Source organism: Priapulus caudatus, unplaced genomic scaffold, assembly GCF_000485595.1.
Source record: "Priapulus caudatus unplaced genomic scaffold, Priapulus_caudatus-5.0.1 Scaffold2002, whole genome shotgun sequence".
Taxonomy (NCBI): Eukaryota; Metazoa; Priapulida; class Priapulimorpha; order Priapulimorphida; family Priapulidae; genus Priapulus; species Priapulus caudatus.
In genome coordinates, this window is record NW_014579063.1 from 7,451 (window position 1) to 18,125 (window position 10,675).

General features: G+C 42.9%; 1 long non-coding RNA gene across 1 annotated transcript; it reads left to right on the top strand.

The window, feature by feature from the left end:
* Positions 1-8,738: 8,738 nt before the first annotated feature.
* Positions 8,739-10,321, top strand: LOC106818061. The gene is made up of 2 exons (XR_001395143.1): positions 8,739-8,864; positions 9,764-10,321. It is a non-coding gene; the product is annotated as an uncharacterized LOC106818061 (long non-coding RNA).
* Positions 10,322-10,675: the final 354 nt, after the last annotated feature.

Here is a 10,675-nt window from a genome sequence, read left to right on the forward strand (position 1 = left end):
TTTGCTAGGAAAGAATGATTTTTAAGGCCTTAAATTGGCTGATATTTTGTTCCTAGTATCATTGAGCATTATCATGCATTTTCAAATCAATCACTCTACATGTAATTGCGTACACAACCCAAATAATGTGCTAATTGCTGCCTTACATGTAGTTGCATTTTGTCACATCATTTTGAGCTGTGTACATCCCCAGAGTGAGGCAGTATTCTTGAGTAAAATCTGTGCAAACAACTAACTGATTGCAGTAATTACTGATTGCTCTCCTCTTGATCATATCTCCTGATTGCTGTTTGTTATCCTCCTGGAGTGCAACGCCAGGAGAAATCGTTTATATGCATTCCTTGCTTGTTTATTACACAGGAAAAAATGTCCTTTACAAATCCTATAAATGATATGAGTCTATATAGGATTTGTAAAGAATCCGATAATAATAGGATTTGTAAAGGATTTATATAGGATTTGTAAAGTACATTTTCCCCTGTGTAGAGTGAGAACACTGGGGAGATTTTAAGGGTGTTTTAATTTACTGTAAACCGGGAAATATTCGCGCGCGTTTGAATTTTGCGTTCAGCAGAAGTCGCGAAAATAAATCGCCGCAAAAAACAAATTTAAATGAAAATTACTGTTAGAGGTGTCCAAAAACGCTAAAATAAATCATCAGCAAAGTCTTATAACAAAATCACGGCAACCAATGGTCAGCCATGGTGAATTATTTGGTGTTGTCAGAAAGAAACTTAGCTGAGAAATACATTTATTATTGCCTATATTATATACCATCACAGCACACAATAAAACACCCGGTCGGTGAGCACAGGGTCCATGGACCATTTCATTTTTTATTTTTTATTGACACTATGTATATGTAGTATGTACATGTATGTAGTGTCTCGAAAATGTAATCCATAAAGTAATAAATGATCAAGTTATTGGTGCAAATCCACTTTAGGCACCTTATATCACGAAGTGATGCACAGATTTCTGTGTATCACCCACTGATGCACAGACTTACCTTATATCAAGGATTGATGCACAAATGTTTAACTGCCCACATAGCCATGCTTTTAAACTTGCAAAAGTGCTTTTAAAGTGCTGCAAAAGTGAAAACTTTTAAACTTGCTTTTTAGCTTGTGTTTTTAAAAGGCCAATCTGTGCATCATCTCGTGATGTACACTATTCTGTGCATCATCTCGTGATGTACACTATTCTGTGCATCACCTCGTGATACTTGTCAGGTATACGGTGCGTAAACTGAACTTGTGTTTTTAAAAGGCCAATCTCTGCATCATCTCGTGATGTACACTATTCTGTGCATCATCTCGTGATGTACACTATTCTGTGCATCACCTCGTGATACTTGTCAGGTATACGGTGCGTAAACTGAACTTGTGTTTTTAAGAGGCCAATCTGTGCATCATCTCGTGATGTACACTATTCTGTGCATCACCTCGTGATACCTTGTCAGGTATAAGGTGCCTAAACTGAACTTGTGTGTTTAAGGCGCCAATCTGTGCCTGTACTGTTAATTAATTATTTGTTATAATACTGAAATATTTTTGCCATATTTATTTATTTATTTATTTATTTCAGTGTGTCATTTCATGACAGGTCAATAATGACAGCCCGTGTTGGTGACATCACATGCAAATGAAGCAGCTTGACACGGCGTTCTGAATTTTATACAAAGAGCTAAGAGGGCGCGATGAGTGCTAACCACTGATCTCTACAAAAACATTATAGATGTTTATTTTTTTCCATACTTTTATTTTTAATGTTTTAAATTTTAATAAATGTTTAATTTCGTCTGTAGTCTGTACTGTATCCATCTATCATCGCCTTTGCCGTTTTGCCTTTCCTGCAAATAAAAAGTAAAAGTATGAGTACATAGACCGTTTTGCCGTATATCTCACTATATTATCTTTCTAACAGCATTTGCAGTTAGTTTAGATGAGCATGTTTTCTGCCAATTACAACAATTCAACAATGGCTGCTTACGTGATGGACGTGAATGTTGTGGCTGCTGCTGCTGCTGAGCCCCCCACCCCAACCCTCCCCAACCCATCCCCCACCCTACACCTCCACTCCCTCCACCCACCCTTCCTACCACCATACGCTCGCTACCATACCACCATACCACTACCACCATACCATAGTACCCATACCATACCATACCATACCACCATACCACTACGCTCGCGCTCGACGCATATCCATGATAACATGTTAAGATAGCGAAGTCATTAAAGTTATACAGCAGTATCTTTATTACTGTACTACCAGTAGGTATAGCAAAGCCTATCATAGATTTTAGATCTGTATTAGTAGTATCCTAGATAATTATATGCTCTGAGCGCGAACGCGGTGGCAGGAGGGCGCACTTGATTCGGTTGCCAGTAAGTTTATCAGAAGAATACCTGGCTACAGTACACGTCAGTCGGCACTTGTTCAACATAATTATACCAATTTATTATTGTTAAGTATAATAGTCGCACGGCAGTACAAAACGGCACCCGATGCATGGATTATATTATGTAATGAAGTGGCAACTACAACCATTCTGCAGCTTTTCTCACAATTCCAAGAAAGTTATGCTAGGGGCATACGAGCGTATTTTATCGCCCGATCGCGGCGATTAAAATCGCCAGCGAATTTAATCGCCCGATCACGAAGGGACACACGTAGCGAATTTGAGAGCGTAGGCGTACGCCACTCGACGGAATCACATGATCACATGATGCATCACATGATATCAACAACACGTCCGATTGGTTTAGAAAAATCGATCGGGCGACAAAATACGCCGGACACGGGCACACGAGCGAATTTGCCAGTAAATAATCGCCGGCGTAAATCATCGCCCGAAAATATCTAACATTTTGGATACGGGCGATTCGTACGGGCGATTAAAATCGGCGTCGACGTGAACGGGCACACGGGCGAATTTTTCGAGCGATTTTAAAATTCGCGGCGATCGGGCGATAAAAATCGCTCGTGTGCCCCTACCTTTAGGCTGTCGTCCTCATCCCAGCGGTGGTCACTGCCATATATTCAATAATGAACGCGACTTAAACAATGCCCCTCCCCCCGTACATCAATCAATGCCGCGCTGCAAGCAGGCATCTACGCAACCACGCTGACCGCAGTCCTGCCTAAGATATATTGCTATTCCATTGCTATTCCAATATATTACCATTTCTTATATCGTCGATGAAATAGTTTCCAAGCGCGAATTCTGCATACATAGTAACATATTTATGATATTATAGACAAATTACTCACGATTGCATGCAAGGCAGAGGCTCCCGCATCTCTGCAGGATGCTGGGGCAGCAGCGACCTCCCCACTTTCCACCTACGCTGAAACGCGTTACGCAGGTAGACCTTCATGTACTTCCCTATTGAAAAAGGCACATTTCCAATGTGAGATTATATTTAGTGCACACTGGGTTCAGCAGCACACGCTCTAAACACACATACATACACATATAAACACACACACACACGCACACGCACACGCACACGCACACGCACACGCCACCACCGCACACGCACACGCACACGCACACGCACACGCACCGACGCACGACGCACACACACACACACACACACACACACACACACACACACAGCGATAAATGCATCAATATGTAATATAAATAACCATTATAAGCCTCGTCTACACGATGAAATTTAACTCAAGGGCTTAACTCGAGTTAAGATAACTCGAGTTAGCGTTAACTCGAATTAACTTAACCTCGACAGTCGATCGGCCCCGTATAGACGCCGTATAGACGCTTAACTCGAGTTAGCGAATAGTACATAACTCCACGATAGGCGGGAATACTAGTAACGGATGTACGTACACACGCACAGACAACGCACGCACGCACGGTGTACTTGAACACAGCACGCAAACACTCATGCACGCACGCACGCATGCACGCACGTGTACATGCACACGGGCACGCAACGCACGCACGCACGTACGCACGCACGTCTACGTTCACAGGTCACGGTCACGGCACGCACGCATGTGTACGTGCATATGCAGGTACGCACGCGCGCACGTGTACATCCAACGCACGCACGCGCGCGCCACGCTCGCGCGCGATGCACGCAGTTTACGTACACACGCACGCACGTACGCATGCATAATAAATCGGTAAACAATCGCTATCGGTGATGTCGTGTAGACGGCTACAGAATCGCTAACTCGAGTTAAACGCTTAACTCGAGTTAGCTTAACTCGAGTTAAATTTCGCCGTCTACACGGCGAAATTTAATCTTAACATCTTAAGGAGGAAAGATAGAGAGGAGGAGGAGGATAGATCTTAACATCAAGTAACCATATTTTGGCAAAACATACCCTTTAGTTCTGCTGGAAGCCTCGCTTCTATTGCCCGTATAAATGAGTTGGGGTCAAATGGTCCCCTGCCTTCTTCTTTTATCGTACTCTTCGTCAACCATCTTCTTTTCTTTAGTCGTATATTTTCGGATGGCTGACCGTTGGCATCGAATTCGCTAACCGTACGTGTATTACACTGTTTCGTTCGAACCTTTGATATTGCCCAGCCCAATGACTGCACGCTGAAATTTCTGACATTCTTGCCTGGCATTCGAAATGCCCCCCCCCCATAACCGTTCCAAACACATAATTTAAATTTCACTCAGTCTCATTTCATGACAAGATCGTCACTATGGCGCAGCATGGCCCTTACTAGTCAGGAGGCTTATGCACGTAATAGAGCCCAAATCTGCAAATTATGAAGACATTTTTAAGGGTCAAATCTGGGTTTCATATGTTTCCTCAACTAAAATTTTTTTGAGGAGCCTAAAAATTTGACCCCGGGAAACCCCCCCCCCCCATGGGCCCGGTAAGAGACCCGAAACTGTTATTTGCCATATCTTTGCCCTTCTTTGGTCGATTTGAACAAAGTTAGAGTCGATTTAGGGGTTTTAAACATCAAGGAATCGATTGGAAGTGGTTTGGAACCTAAATTTCTTAAAGGTCACGTGATAGCGTTCCTTCGGGTTCACCTCGCGGGCCCGAAAACGGTTTTTACATATCTCGGCTATTTTCTCAAAAAGTTTAAATTTTGGGGGTTTTGAGGTCAAGGGATTTATTAGATACACATGAAACACTTTCAGACTCCTGGAAATTGGTTTTACCTGGTGTAGTACACTAGTCAAAATTGACAGACTGACAGTCCGCAATCGTCCTCGGTCACTTGTTACATACACAGCCCACACTGACTGCATATCATCCTGTACATGTTTCAATTATTCAGATTTGTGCACTTCCTGGTGCAAGTGCAGAAAGAAAGGCACATGACATTGTTCTTAGCTCATTTGCATGACTGGCACTTGAGTGTTCGGCAGCGACAAATGCCAGTCACGATCTCGAGGTTTGGTCTTGCTGCGTCCGTGGTCCATTGAATGTGGGGTTGGTTCTGATAGAGTTTCCATCCACACATCTCAAGAGGAGGGCTGGGGATCTGAGTGAGGGTGTTACCCGACCCATAAAATGCATAAGCAATGCATTCTCTAAGATAGCCCTGGACCAAGCACAAGAAAACACAACAACAAGAAAATCAAATCAACGGCTGGGTACATTGATCTCGTAAATTGCGAGGACAAAGAATATCTTCGTAAGCTTAAACTCTGCCTGCCAGAAATTCAGCAATATTTGTCTGCAATAGAGGGGCCTACATTAGCTCAAGGTCACAAGGAGATCACCCCTTCCTTTATCCGCAAGTTCATAATCAGACTGTCGAAAGGTCAGAGTAAAATTCTTATCAATCCATTTACCTCAGAATTGTTGGAAAGACTGAATTCCTCCTATATCTCCCCAGAGGTCAATTGTCGATGATGCAGGAAGGGTGTTCACAATTGGAGTGCAAAGTATGATGAGTTTCGTCGCACTAGATTCGTTCTATGGAAGTGAAGATGTTATCAAATCAAAAGGTAACAAGAAACATGCTGAAGCTTCCATCCGAGCAGTGCCGATGATGTCGATTTGAGAACCTCGCATCAAGGTCACCCCAGCAACTGTTCAACAAATTGAGAGATGCTTGCAGAAACCGTGAATCGGAGACAAAGAAACTTTTCGAGGGGGAGATAACCGGATTACCTGAGTGCTTCATCAAAAAGGATGGAACCCTTATCACAGTTCAAAGTCACAGATTTTGGCTGACATCACGCGAGAAACGCGTTACACCAAGTCCAACAAATGTCAAAGGTCTCGTTGCTGACCTTTCAGTGATCATCCGAGCGCAGGCTGCAGTCCTGTCCAGAGGGTCAACCTTCAATGAATTTGTCTCCAGGGTCCTGCAGAGCATTGATAACACTGCTAAACGCCCTGGGCGCGGTCTGCGAATCAATATTGTACAGACCAGTAATAACCCGTTATAACATCAAAGCCGCCACCCGCTCGGAAAAAGGAAGTCAAAGGTTCAGGACAACAAGTTAATTTACTGGTGATAATGACACTGTCCGAAAGGATATGTCCAAATCCTTTTCAGCAGATGATCAGAACAGAGAGCCCAGACTTAATGCACTAATTGCGGAACCTGTGGTAACCGCATCCTCAGCTGGCCTGGAAGAAAGATTTCTGTGTCACTAATGTCTTGGAAATGTTCTACATAACAAATGCTGGTGAAAAGGACTATATACCATGCCAAAGATGGAAACCCTAAGAAGAAGCGGAAAACAGGATGGTGTGGGGCCATGTAATTGACATGTTGGCATGTGGTTTTATCGGCGATTGATTGTACGGACAGTTGATTCGAACGATCATTGTCTATTCTCTCGCCTTTATGCCCCAGTTCCTCAAGATCGACCCTGACTTTGAGCTTCATGTTGATTTAACCCTGGAAGAACGGAAGAACATTCATGTCAATGTTTGTTATGAGTCACTAGAGGAGAACGTCTGCTTAGCCTTGCCATTCTCCAATGCTCACTGGCGCACGATTCGAACCTGCTCTTTCTACAAGCTGACCAAGAAGATATGTGGGTTTCTCATGGAATAAGTGCTCGATGAGGGATGAACTGACAGAGGCAGTTAACAACTAAGCTGGTACCCAGCATAACCAAGTAATCCTCAGCACAAAAAAGATACTTGTAGATTTTGTGTGCTATGTATACTCAAAGAGGGCTGTGTACGAAGATCGTCAATGAACTGGCGGTTCTCAATGTTCCAGGCCTCAGGTTCTGATGAGTTTAAAGGACGCTCCCACCTTCATTGGATTCCTTCAGACTGGCGGTACGTCGCAGCGCCTATTAGGCAGGATGGGTGTGGGATAACACCCTCACTCAGATCCCCAGCCCTCCTCTTGAGATGTGTGGATAGAAACTCTATCAGAACCAACTTCACATTCAATGGCCACGGACGCAGCAAGACCAAACCTCACAGATCGTGACTCAAGTGCCAGTCATCAAATGCGCTAATAACAATGTCATGTGCCTTTCTTTCTGGCACTGTGCACCAGGAAAGTGCAAAATCACTAATTGAAGCATGTACAGGATGATATTCAGTCAGTGTGGGCTGTGTATGTAACAAGTGACCGAGGACGATTGCGGACTGTCAGTCTGTCAGATTTTGACTACGTGTACTACTACCAAGTGAAACCGAATTTCCAGGAGTCTGAAAGTGTATCATGTGTATCTAATAAATTCTTTGACCTCAAAACCCCAAAATTGACTCTAACTTTTTGAGAAAATAGCCGAGATATGTAAAAACCTATTTTCGGGCCCGCGAGGTGAACCCGAAGGAACGATATCTCGTGACCTTTAACAAATTTAGGTTCCAAACCACGTCCAATCGATTCCTTGATGTTTAAAACCCCTAAATCGACTCTAACCTTTGTTCAAATCGAACACAAAGAAGGGCAAAGATATGGCAAATAACAGTTTGGGTCCTTACCGGGCCCATATGGGGGGGGGGTGTTTCCCGGGTCAAATTTTTTGGGCTCCTCAAAAAAATTCTTAGTTAAGGAACATTATGAACCTCAGATTTGATACCCAAAAATGTCTTCATAATTTGCAGAATAAATGTGCATAAGCCTCCTGACTATACCCGGATTTACGCGGTTTTAATTTAAGAGACATCAATATAAGTACGCGGACAGTCGAGGAGTCCATCGAATTCTTACAGTCAGTAGGGCTCATCAAGAGGGTCCAGCTATGCGCTAACTGCGATGAAGAAATGAACCTAACGCGATACGCATGACGTGCCGACCAGTTTGTGTTTTGCTGCACAAGGCAGCAGTGCCGGCGTATGAAAAGCATCCGCACGGATTCTTTTTTTGCGAGAAGCCACCTTGCTCTCCATACGGTAAGATGTTTTCGTGCATTTGTATGTGCAATAATAACAACCAATGTATAACAAACAGTTATATTCAACAATATATAACCCACGCCACAAGCGCAGTTACTGCCTGTAATTATGCCTCAATAAATAATATTAAATTTTGGTGTTTTTCATTAATAATTTATTTGTAATATTAATAGTGTTACATGTATAATATATATATATATATATATATATATATATATATATATATATATTGGGAATATAATGGGAAACCTTTAAAGATGGCACGTTTCGAAAACAATTATACGTGCGTGCGTGCGTGCATGCACGTGGGTGCCCGTAACGAATCGTACAACGTCGATATTCATGTTCTCTTTTATTGTGTCACTAGATCGTGTCATTCATCTATCTATGGTCCAAAGGCTTGAGCACCCAAGAAGTGCTTATGGGCGAACTTGGTTTAGGATCTGCCGGTACCGTAGTAGACTGGAAGCAATTCCTACGCGACGTCTGCGCGGATCACTTCCGCCAGAATCCCGTCATACTAGGCGGTAATGGTAAGAAATACCGCCGGAATGCCGGTGATAAGATGTTTCCGTCACATCACCAAAACGTCGCCGACATCTTGGTGTCACATTAAGTGCATTGGAGGCACATATGATAATATCTGCGTATAATATATTATGCGCTCTATTATTAATAATAGATCAAAGTAAAATGAATTGTATTAAATGGGTGACGCGAATCACAACATTTCAGCAAATTGCAGTGTCCATGATTCGTAACTTCCGAGAACTGACTAATAAATTTAATAATAATAACAATCAGAGGCGGATCCAGGCTTTAGAGAAGGGGGTGGAAAACAGGCGGGGGTATCGGGGTCCTCCTAGAAAATTGTGAAAATGTAGATCGCATGAGATGGTATTTGAGGCACTTTTGAGTACATGTACAGCCTTCATTCTTGCTATGACAATTCTCTTTTTAGTAGAACAATTCTTGCGCTTGCGGCGCTGCATTGATTGATGTACAGGGGGGGGGGGGCTTTGTTTGAGTCGCGTTCATTATTGAATATTTAGGGGGTGACCACCCGTGGTGGGATGAGGGCGACAGCAAAACTCTATCTTGGAATTGTGAAAAAAAGCTGCAAAAGATCGAGTTGTAACCTGCTTTGCCACTCAGCCTACATAATTTAACCCATGCATCAGGTGCCGTTATGTACAGCCGCGCGACTATTATACTTGGCAACAATTAATTGGTATAGGCCCTATGTGTAAAAATATGGTTAGCTCAACAGAGGGGGTGGTTAGCCACCCATTCCACCCCCCTGGATCCGCCACTGAACAATACTATTACTACTACGGCTGTTGCGGCACTACCACTACCACTACCACTACCACTACCACTGCTACTACTACTACTACTACTACTACTACTACTACTACTTCTACTACTTCAGGGCACATCGTTGAAGTTGACGAGTCGGTATTTGGCAGAAGGAAATACAACCGAGGGCGGCGCCTTCAAACCCAATGGGTACTGGGGGGAATAGATCGAGAAACACATTCGACGTTCCTCGTTGCTACCTTCATACATGAAGGAGTGCATGTGGAGGCTGCGGTATGGGGGCCCGCACGCACTCCACCACATTGTGGAGCATATACAGGACGCCTACTCGTTATGATTGTACGTTTTCGGTGAAACTCGGTTTATGCGGGGGGCATCCTACACGTCTCAGATGGTGTTGGGACCTAAAAATCTTTTGGTTTAACGCAAGATTCGGTTTTGAGCGCGTTTGGGATTCAGAATGTTGGCTGTAATATTATGTACTGTCCAGCGTTATATGAGGTTATCATTGAACATAAAATGTATGAAGCATATTTTTAAACAAAAAACTAGCATGACTACGTTAAAGAAGTGTGAAGTATGTGCAAGCGATGTGTTGTTATTATTGGTGACGTATTAGTATCGATAACATGTTTTAGTAATAAAAGGCATGTACAGCTAGTTCAAAAAATAAATATATAGCTTTGGTTTTGTGTTACTCTCTTGTTTGCTCCTATTGACAGTATTGTTATGGAATCATATTTTGAAATACCACCAGTTTATAAATTTCACGAGGTTGCATAGTAGGCTGTTACCTTCTAGTTCTTTTTCCCCATCTAGTACAGACTACAGATGAAATTAAACATCTATAAAAATTTAAAACATTAAAAATAAAAAATTTAATGTAGTTGCTGGATAATTTCTGCTGCCAGACAACTGTGCGCTATAGCTGTGTGCTATCATCAGAGTACACCCTAACCCTAACCATCACGGCTTCTTCTCTCCCTCTAACCATCATGGCTTCCTCTCTCCCTCTAACCATCAT